Below are 8,491 nucleotides of genomic sequence, written 5' to 3' on the forward strand. Positions count from 1 at the left end.
CACAACACCATTGTCAGATGAAAGAGTTCCTAATAGTACTCTTGATGTCCCTGGTGATGGGAACTGTTTATTTTATGCCCTTTCATATCTCATTACTGGGTCCATTTCTCAGCATTATAAATTACGTAGAGCAATTGTTAGTAATATGCCAAACTTTGAAGAATTGTTTAATAGTACATTAAGTGCAACCAGATGTTCAAGCATATATGATTACATAAATAAGTCAAAAATGTATAAAAATTATGTGTGGGCGACTGACACAGAGATTATTACACTAACAGCATTATTAGGTATAACAATATATTCATATTCACTCACTCTTACTTTTGTTGGCTAGGCTAGATATGGAACCCAGGAGTTGTATGGCATTCCTTGTGATACTACTACACCTGCTTTGTACTTGAAGCATGTTGGTACTAATCATTTCCAAGCAGTTAAGTCTATTAATATTTCTTAGAGCATTGATTGTTGATGGAAAGTGGGTATGGTGAATGGGAGGTCCATCATCTTTAAAACATTGGTTGTTTAATGTGACTTTTATTTCACTGCATGTGCAATGTGAGTGTGTGTGAAAACCAGGTGCATATCCACCCATTACTGCTCAGTATCAAGTGATCAAACTGCATTCAGGATGTGAGATTAATCAATGTATAACAGTGAATATTGATTACTTGTTGCTATAATGGACAGGGAGAGGGTGTGAAAGAGGTTTACTGTTCATTAGAGTTTAGCATTGATTCAATTTTGTGTGACTATCATTTATGTAGGACAGAGGGTTAGGAAGGGAGGAAGCTGTCATCAATTCCCGATCTTGTTTGTGGCTTGTACTACATGTTTATAACAAATATCAGGTGCTAATAAATCAAGGGCGCTGCTGACAAATTTTGAAGGACAAGAAAAATTTAGAGTAACAATAAAAGTTCTCATTATACATGTAGTATCATTCAAACAGTGATTTGGTACATATATTAATGATCATCATACATGTCAATGCTGCCATCAATGCTGTGTGCGTTACATATATGTAAATGCTTGCCAGCTGATGTTGCACATAATGCTGCCATCAATGCTGTGTGCATTATTAAGTTAATGCCTGCCGGCTGATGTTGCGCATTTGAATGATGCTGCCATCAATGCTGTGCGCATATTAAATGCTTCCCAGCTGATGTTGCGCATCTGTTGTTGATGATTGTTGTAAATATGTGCATGTTCACATTAACAAAAAATATTGTTGTCAGTACATATGTACTATAATGGAGTTACAAGGAATACAAAAGTTCCATGTGATTGGTAATAAAGTTTGTTCACCATTACTGTTTGTACTATTGTTTTTATTAGCCGACGTGTTTACATTGCTTGCATTTGATGTGTTTATGTTACTATGCTTTACAGGTAATGACAGCTGAAAAGGATTTGATGATTCAGCAATATTTTCATTGCTTGATATTGTAATGTGCAAAGGCAGTTCAGGATTTTGATTGTTGTAACTAAATTTATTTCATTATTAATTGGAACTTAATGTTTTATTGTAGGTCCTTGATGAGTAGTTTTATCACACTGCAGGAGGTGCCTGCATAGGTTTTATATTACTGTAGTCTAAGGAATGGAATATGTAGTAAGATTAAATATTGTGAGATTCCAAAGTATCTTATGTATTTTGTTATAGGGTATGATTCAAGGTTACATCTATATTCGTTTGATGGGTATGTCATTATAAGCATGGCCACAGTAAGTACTCTCACTATAAGTTATTGTTTGCCAGCGTATCTTTCGTTGATGATTGTTAGTTTATTATAATAATAGTATGTGCATGCATATTCTCAGTAACAAACAACAATTGTTTGCACATTGGAAAGTATTCATGTGTTCTATATTTATATGAATTTGCTCAATGCAAGTCTCATAAAAAATCTTAATTCAGTATAGAATTAGTAAGCAAATTAAAAGATGTTTGTCTTTATTTTTTTGTAGATTATGAATGACAACACTGTGCATGTTCATGTACGTAATCAATATGTCTATGTTAATGGCTACTTAGGTACTATTTATTTCTTAAATCATGCATTAACATAATAATGTGTATATTTCTTCTAGGAAGATTAATAGAAACTAAAGCATTGGAGCATTTTTATCTAGTCAAACACTGTGCATTGCTAATGTATTTTAATCTTGGCTTAACGCTGGTGCATTTTTTATTGACATTTTTATTATTTTATTATTATGTCTACATTTATTATTATAATAAAGTTATGATACATGTAGTTAGTAAAAGTTATAATTTTTTGTTCCAACTTGGGGTCTTGGCCTCCTTCCCCTATCCCTGCCCCTGCCAGGTCTTCTTGGTAGATTGAGATACTATTATGGAATATAATTTAGTACATCATAGTAAAGACTTACAATTTGTCTATTGACAGCCCTCAATTTGGCAATAATGAGCTGCCTTTGCTGGTGCAGCAAAGGCAGTGCTGGGGCAGGAGGGACTGCTGGAGCCCCTGCAGGAGGGACTTCAGGTGCACCTGCATGAGGGACTGCTGGAGCCCCTGCAGGAGGGACAACGGGTGCACTTCCAAGACTGGCTCCCAGAGCCGCTCCAGGAGGGACTACGGGTGCACCTCCAAGAGGGACTGGCGGAGCCCCTCCAGGAGGGATTGCCGGAGCCCCTCCAGGAGGGATTGCTGGAGCCCCTCCAGGAGGGATTGCCGGAGCTCCTCCAGGAGGTATTGCTGGAGCCCCTCCAGGAGGGATTGCTGGAGCTCCTCCAGGAGGGATTGCCGGATCTCCTCCAGGAGGCAGAATGGGATCTTTCTCTCTCCCATCCGGATTTGGGCTTGGTGACCTACTCATACTATAAAAAAATACATACAAGTATATATAGTGTATAAGCTAGAGTTGGATAAACTGACTTTTTGCTTGCAAAGTATGACTAACAAATATTGAAAAGTAGTCTGATGCCTGATTGCAAATTGACTAAGGTCTAAACTTTAAAGTAAGGACTGTACTGCTCAGGGACAAAGTGTAGTTGAGTGGGAAATCAGGCATGGTTATTAAAGATTATTAACCAAAACAGGATATTACATCACATAAATAATTAATTAGCTATGAATTGGATTATTATTTCAAATTTCAAGTTTCTAGATGTGGTATGTTTATTTTGTGTATGCAGAAGTAGCCAAAAATTAATATCTTGCAGAAGTTTTATTAAATATTCTGTAATGGATTTTCAAACCTAGTTAATTAATATCAATAAACATAATACTGATATAAATATAACAATAATTAACAAATTGAATAAAAAGTATGGAAACAAGTAAATAAAAAAATTTCTATGAATAAGAAAAAGTAGGGTTGTCAAAAAATAAAAGAAACAAGGGGGTTGAGTTCAATCATAATAATAATTATTAATTCAATTAATAATAATAAAAGTTAATTAATAAAAATAATTATTCTAAAAAGTAATACATAAATTTCAACACTACTTTGCAGCATTTAATGAAGGATTACTGATTCTTTTAACTTGACAAAGTTTAATGAAAGAATGACAACCCAACTGCTTAGTTCCAGCCTATGCAAGTGTGCAAGTTGGCCTTACTGACAATTCCTAACAATGTAACATAATCAGATCAAAATTTTAAAAATGTATATATAGTAAAGACATGCATCCATGCTTTTACTTTTAAAATCAAACTAACAAGTATACATTAATATTTTAATTTTATTAATTTTTATGGTAATGCATCACAAAAATTAAAGAATGCAATAGCAAACTAATCATCCGTAGTTTAGAATTTTCACTTGTGATGACAGTAATTTATTCAATCAATGCTAGGTAAAAATTCTGATTTTTATTTATCAGAATACTTAATTTACATCATACTCATAGCAATGTATTAAGGCAATCACTAAGTACAGAGGTATAAATAATTTAAATTCATTAATTTATATTGTAGTCTGATTATTGGCATATTCTGCAAAGTAGGGTTGAAATTTATGTATTATTTTTTAGAATTATTATTTTTTATTAATTAACCTTTATTATTATTAATTGAAATAATAATTATTATTATGATTCAACTCAACCCCCTTGTTTCATTTATTTTTTGACAACCCTACTTTTTTATATTTATAGAAGAAATTTTTTATTTGCTTGTATATTCAGTGTCTCAAGTACCATAAAATCAACATCAGCACTTTAATACCATCAGAAGAATGTTAAAGAGTCCTCTTTACGAATAAAATATGTCACTAGGAAAAGACTGAATAAGTGAAGTAAGCAAGTTGAGGACATACCAGAGTTAGAGTCAGAGAATGCATATAGCACTTAAGTATAGTGAAGTATGTTAAGATACAAACCCTTTTTAAAAAATATCTGTAAACTGTAGAGTATAGGATAGGGGAAATTGCAACAAGAGAAGGAAATAAAGGAAAGAAAAAAGAAAGGAAACCAAAAAAAACTACAGATTATTTATTATTACAGCAAGAGGAAAAAAAGGTTCATTAGCAAAATGCTTTTATGTAGAAGTCTAGACATCATGCATTTCAGCATTTAAAGTGTCAGAAAAACACCAAAAAGGAAAAGATTTCAAACATTAAGCAGTACCTGTAAACATAATATACATGTACAAATAAAAAATGTTTTGAAATGCAGAGTCATGTATTCATGCAGAAAAATGAATAAAGAACAGAATGATTCATAATTTATTATCCTCATAATTTTCCACCATATATTGTCACAAGATAATAATCGCATACAATAAGGACTTTCCATTTCCAAAATGCTCAAATATCCATATTTTATTTTTGTTGTTCCGATAATGTGCTTTTTGCTACATTGTTAATTTTTTTCAGCATGTACAGTTATTTTAATTTTATTATCATTAAGTTGCTTTTACCGTTTTTGTTCAATACCACATCTTCAAAGTTTCTTTTCCCTAACATATTCAGATGATAATAGAGGTAAGAAATGATTGCGTACACGAGCCTAAAGCATCCACTTTTCTATTTTACAACAGGCTGTACATGCCTCATGTACTAATGACACTCAAGAATATAAATAAAAGAATTAAAAATTAATTAATAAAACAAAATAAATAACAAAATATTTACAAAAGGAAATAAAATAACAGTAATACAATTTACAATAATCTTTAATTTTATTGTAAAATAAAATAAAAACAATTCAAAAATTGAAAAGAAAACTTAAATAAGTTTAAATATATTATAATTAATAGAAATACATTTTTGTAAAAAACAAACAATTAAACAAGAAAAAAATTAAAAATTAAAAAAAAGAAGAAAGGTAAGCAGAATGTATTTAAGAACTACATAGAAAAGACAAAATGAATACAATAAAACAAAAAGAATGGATCAACACTTCGCGGGAAGGACACAGTTATGGCTAGTGATTAATTAGGCATGCATGGCAGTTTTAATAGAAGTTGCAAACCTCTTTTATATCCGTAACATGAAACAGAATTATTATGGCTAATTAAAATTTTAAATTTAATAAATATTAAAATAAATACAACCTAAACAAAATAATAATATAATAATAAGTGTATCATAAAATAAAAAATTACAAAACAAAGTAAAACTTAAATGTAATAATTTCATAGTAGAAAACCCAGACAAATCACATGGTAGAAACCTTGCAAATAAACAATATTAACCCATTTGAGTCTTTTACATAGGGATTATAAATCTCCAGCTCATCATAGTAAATCATCAGTTGAAAAGGGATGTGCGAGAAGAAGTTGTCACAGTATAGTCACTCATTAGACCAAGCCTTTTATGTCTTCGATGCAACTACAATGTACATGTATTTTAATGTAAGTGTACATGTAGTTTAAACAACAATAATAATGTTAATAATAATAATAACTTTACAAGGCGGGAGAAAGGGAGTAAAGAAATGAGTTAAATAAAATATATAGGACCTTCATGATCTCAGTGAACATAATCAAAGAGCCTAAATAAAAATAAATAAAAATGTTCCAGATTTGATGGTGAAAGGTTATAGGAGCACGGACAGCAGTGACACAAAAAATGGTTGGAACATGGAACATTACTAAGAAAAATAGCTACATGACTTAAGCTTGAGGCAATTAGTTTCAGAAAATAGAAAGAGATCAAAAGTAGGTAGCAAATTTCACAGCTAGGGTGAAGTAGGAAGAAGAGGTTTGAGAAGAGGGAGATGATATATGACGTAGTTTAGCATGATGATCTGAACTTCTGCTAGATTCATTAAATGTAGCAAATGGCAATACATGAAAAGAGTCTGAGCAAGAGCTCTCCTTGTCCTTCAGACTGCGTAGTAACAAAACTGATGCCTCAATACTCAAAATACATCATAAGAGGCAAAATACCCAATTTGGTGAGTCTGGTTTTACAGTTAGACTGGTAGTCTGAAAGTATGTATTTGGAAGCTCTCCACTGCACCTTCAACTAGGAAACATGTCTTTATGAGAGAGGGACGCCATAGCTGAGAATCATAGGACATGATGGAGCGTACAAGGGATAACTACAATCTCCTCTTGACTCATACATTACAACAACTAAATGACCCCTTCAGTACACCAAGGACCTTGTAAGCCTAGGAGACGATTTAAGAATTGTAGAAGACCATGAAGAATCTCGTTACAGATATACACCCAGGTCTCCAACATCATATTGAGGAATTGTAAAACTATCAATAGCATAGGGAAAACTGTGAGAGGGAGTAAGGCCCATGTGGAAACTGATATATTTGGTTTCGAGAATGTTCAATCCAAGGCTCTGGTCAATACTCCACTGTAAAGCATAATTAAGGCTGTCCTGGAGGTCAGAGCAGTCAGCTACACTCCGAACAACGTGAAGGTAGTTAGAGTCATCTGCAAATAAGAAAATCTTGGAGGCAGAGGAGAGCGCTAGGTCATAAATCAATAGCACAAATAGAAGGGTACCTAAAACACTGCCTTGAGCAACTTACTTCCAGGAGACCAGAGGTAGACCCATTGATAGACACACACTGACTCTGACTAGTGAGATATACTCAAAACCAATCCCAAAAAGTCTCCTGTGACTTTAAAAGACCATAGTTTGGTGAGAAGTTTAGTGTGAGAGAGTTAAATGCCTTACAAAAATCAAGATAAACACAGTCAACAGAACTCTTTTTGTCTAAAGCACTGTACATATCAGATAACATGAGTAAGACTTGTTGAATAGTGAAGCGAGAGGGCCTGAAACCGATTTGTGAAGGTAAAATTCTACAGCTGACATGATTAAAGAGATGATTATAGACCACCCTCTTAACCAGTTTACAAATTTTGAATTGCTCCCATAATGAAATGAGCTTCATTTCTGATTCAGCATAGACCAGCTTTTTTGTTCTTGCCATTCGAAAAGGACAATCATCATTGGAAACATGATTTTGTCCATCATGCAACCAAGTCCATTAAGCTTGCAAAAACGGAAACACAAAGCAGGATTTTAGTACTAGGCCAAGTAGCCATACAATCATATGTCATAATAACAATTGGGCCTAAATCTACACCATGATTATAAAATGCTTTTTTTGGATCAAATTATTTAAATCATCTGAAGACCTTGAAGAATAGTTTCTTCTTGCTCATCTAATGCTATAAATGCAGATAGTGGTGTGCCTCCAGAGGAATAACTTGTAGAAATTACAAATAAAGATGTATTGAACCGATGTAAAGATAAAGTTGAGTCACACAACACAGTTTTCCTAGCTTGTTTAATAAGCTATATATACAACCAACAATTAGTAACACAGTAGCGTCACTTAGTAGGATTACCCCCAAACAAAAGGGCTGCCACGAATTTTACAACCTTGCTGTAGCGGGAAAATGAGCTCCTATGCTTACCAGACTTCTTAGAAGACTTCATCTTGACCAGAGGACTCCAAAAGTACCACAAGCAAAGCTCTAAACCTTGTCTAAGAGAAAGGCCAGGAATTGGCCTACTGACCTATTTGTTTCACACGGTTCCAGAAATTTCTATTACAGATGTAATAAGGAAAAAGTGGAACTTGTTCATGGTGTCAATTGGGAAAAGTTCCATTATAAACCACGTTATTCATCGGGATTAGCAAAAGTGAGCCCCACTTAAGCGAGACTCTTCTGTATGTATGCATGTATGTATGTATGTTTATAGTCACGCCTATTCTGGTCACACCCAATGTGTGCACTACTATCTATTTAAATGTCAGTAATCTAATGCGGTAGTATTCTGATGAAATATTTTCATTGATTTCAGTGTGATTGCAACAAAATGGCGACTATTCATGCTATGAAATGTGAGCAATTCTCCAGCTTTCTTGTCGCAGGATAAGATTCATTTGTTGTCCAGATACTTCTCTAGCAGCAAGAAAGTTAAGAAAGCAGCTATCATACGTGCGGAAAGTTTAGTGGCAAAAAACTTTTGTGGTTTGGAAGTTCCTGACCTATTCATGGTTTTTATTTTCATGGATTATGATTGAAGCAGCCACACCTCA

General features: G+C 33.4%; 1 long non-coding RNA gene across 1 annotated transcript; it reads left to right on the forward strand.

The window, feature by feature from the left end:
- Positions 1-1,529: 1,529 nt before the first annotated feature.
- LOC109581133 (uncharacterized) lies at positions 1,530-2,026 on the forward strand. The gene is made up of 3 exons (XR_002184526.1): positions 1,530-1,615; positions 1,667-1,728; positions 1,972-2,026. It is a non-coding gene; the product is annotated as an uncharacterized LOC109581133 (long non-coding RNA).
- The last annotated feature ends 6,465 nt before the right edge of the window (positions 2,027-8,491 follow it).

This window comes from Amphimedon queenslandica, unplaced genomic scaffold, assembly GCF_000090795.2.
Source record: "Amphimedon queenslandica unplaced genomic scaffold, v1.1 AMPQUscaffold_13459, whole genome shotgun sequence".
In the NCBI taxonomy this organism is placed as follows: domain Eukaryota; kingdom Metazoa; phylum Porifera; class Demospongiae; order Haplosclerida; family Niphatidae; genus Amphimedon; species Amphimedon queenslandica.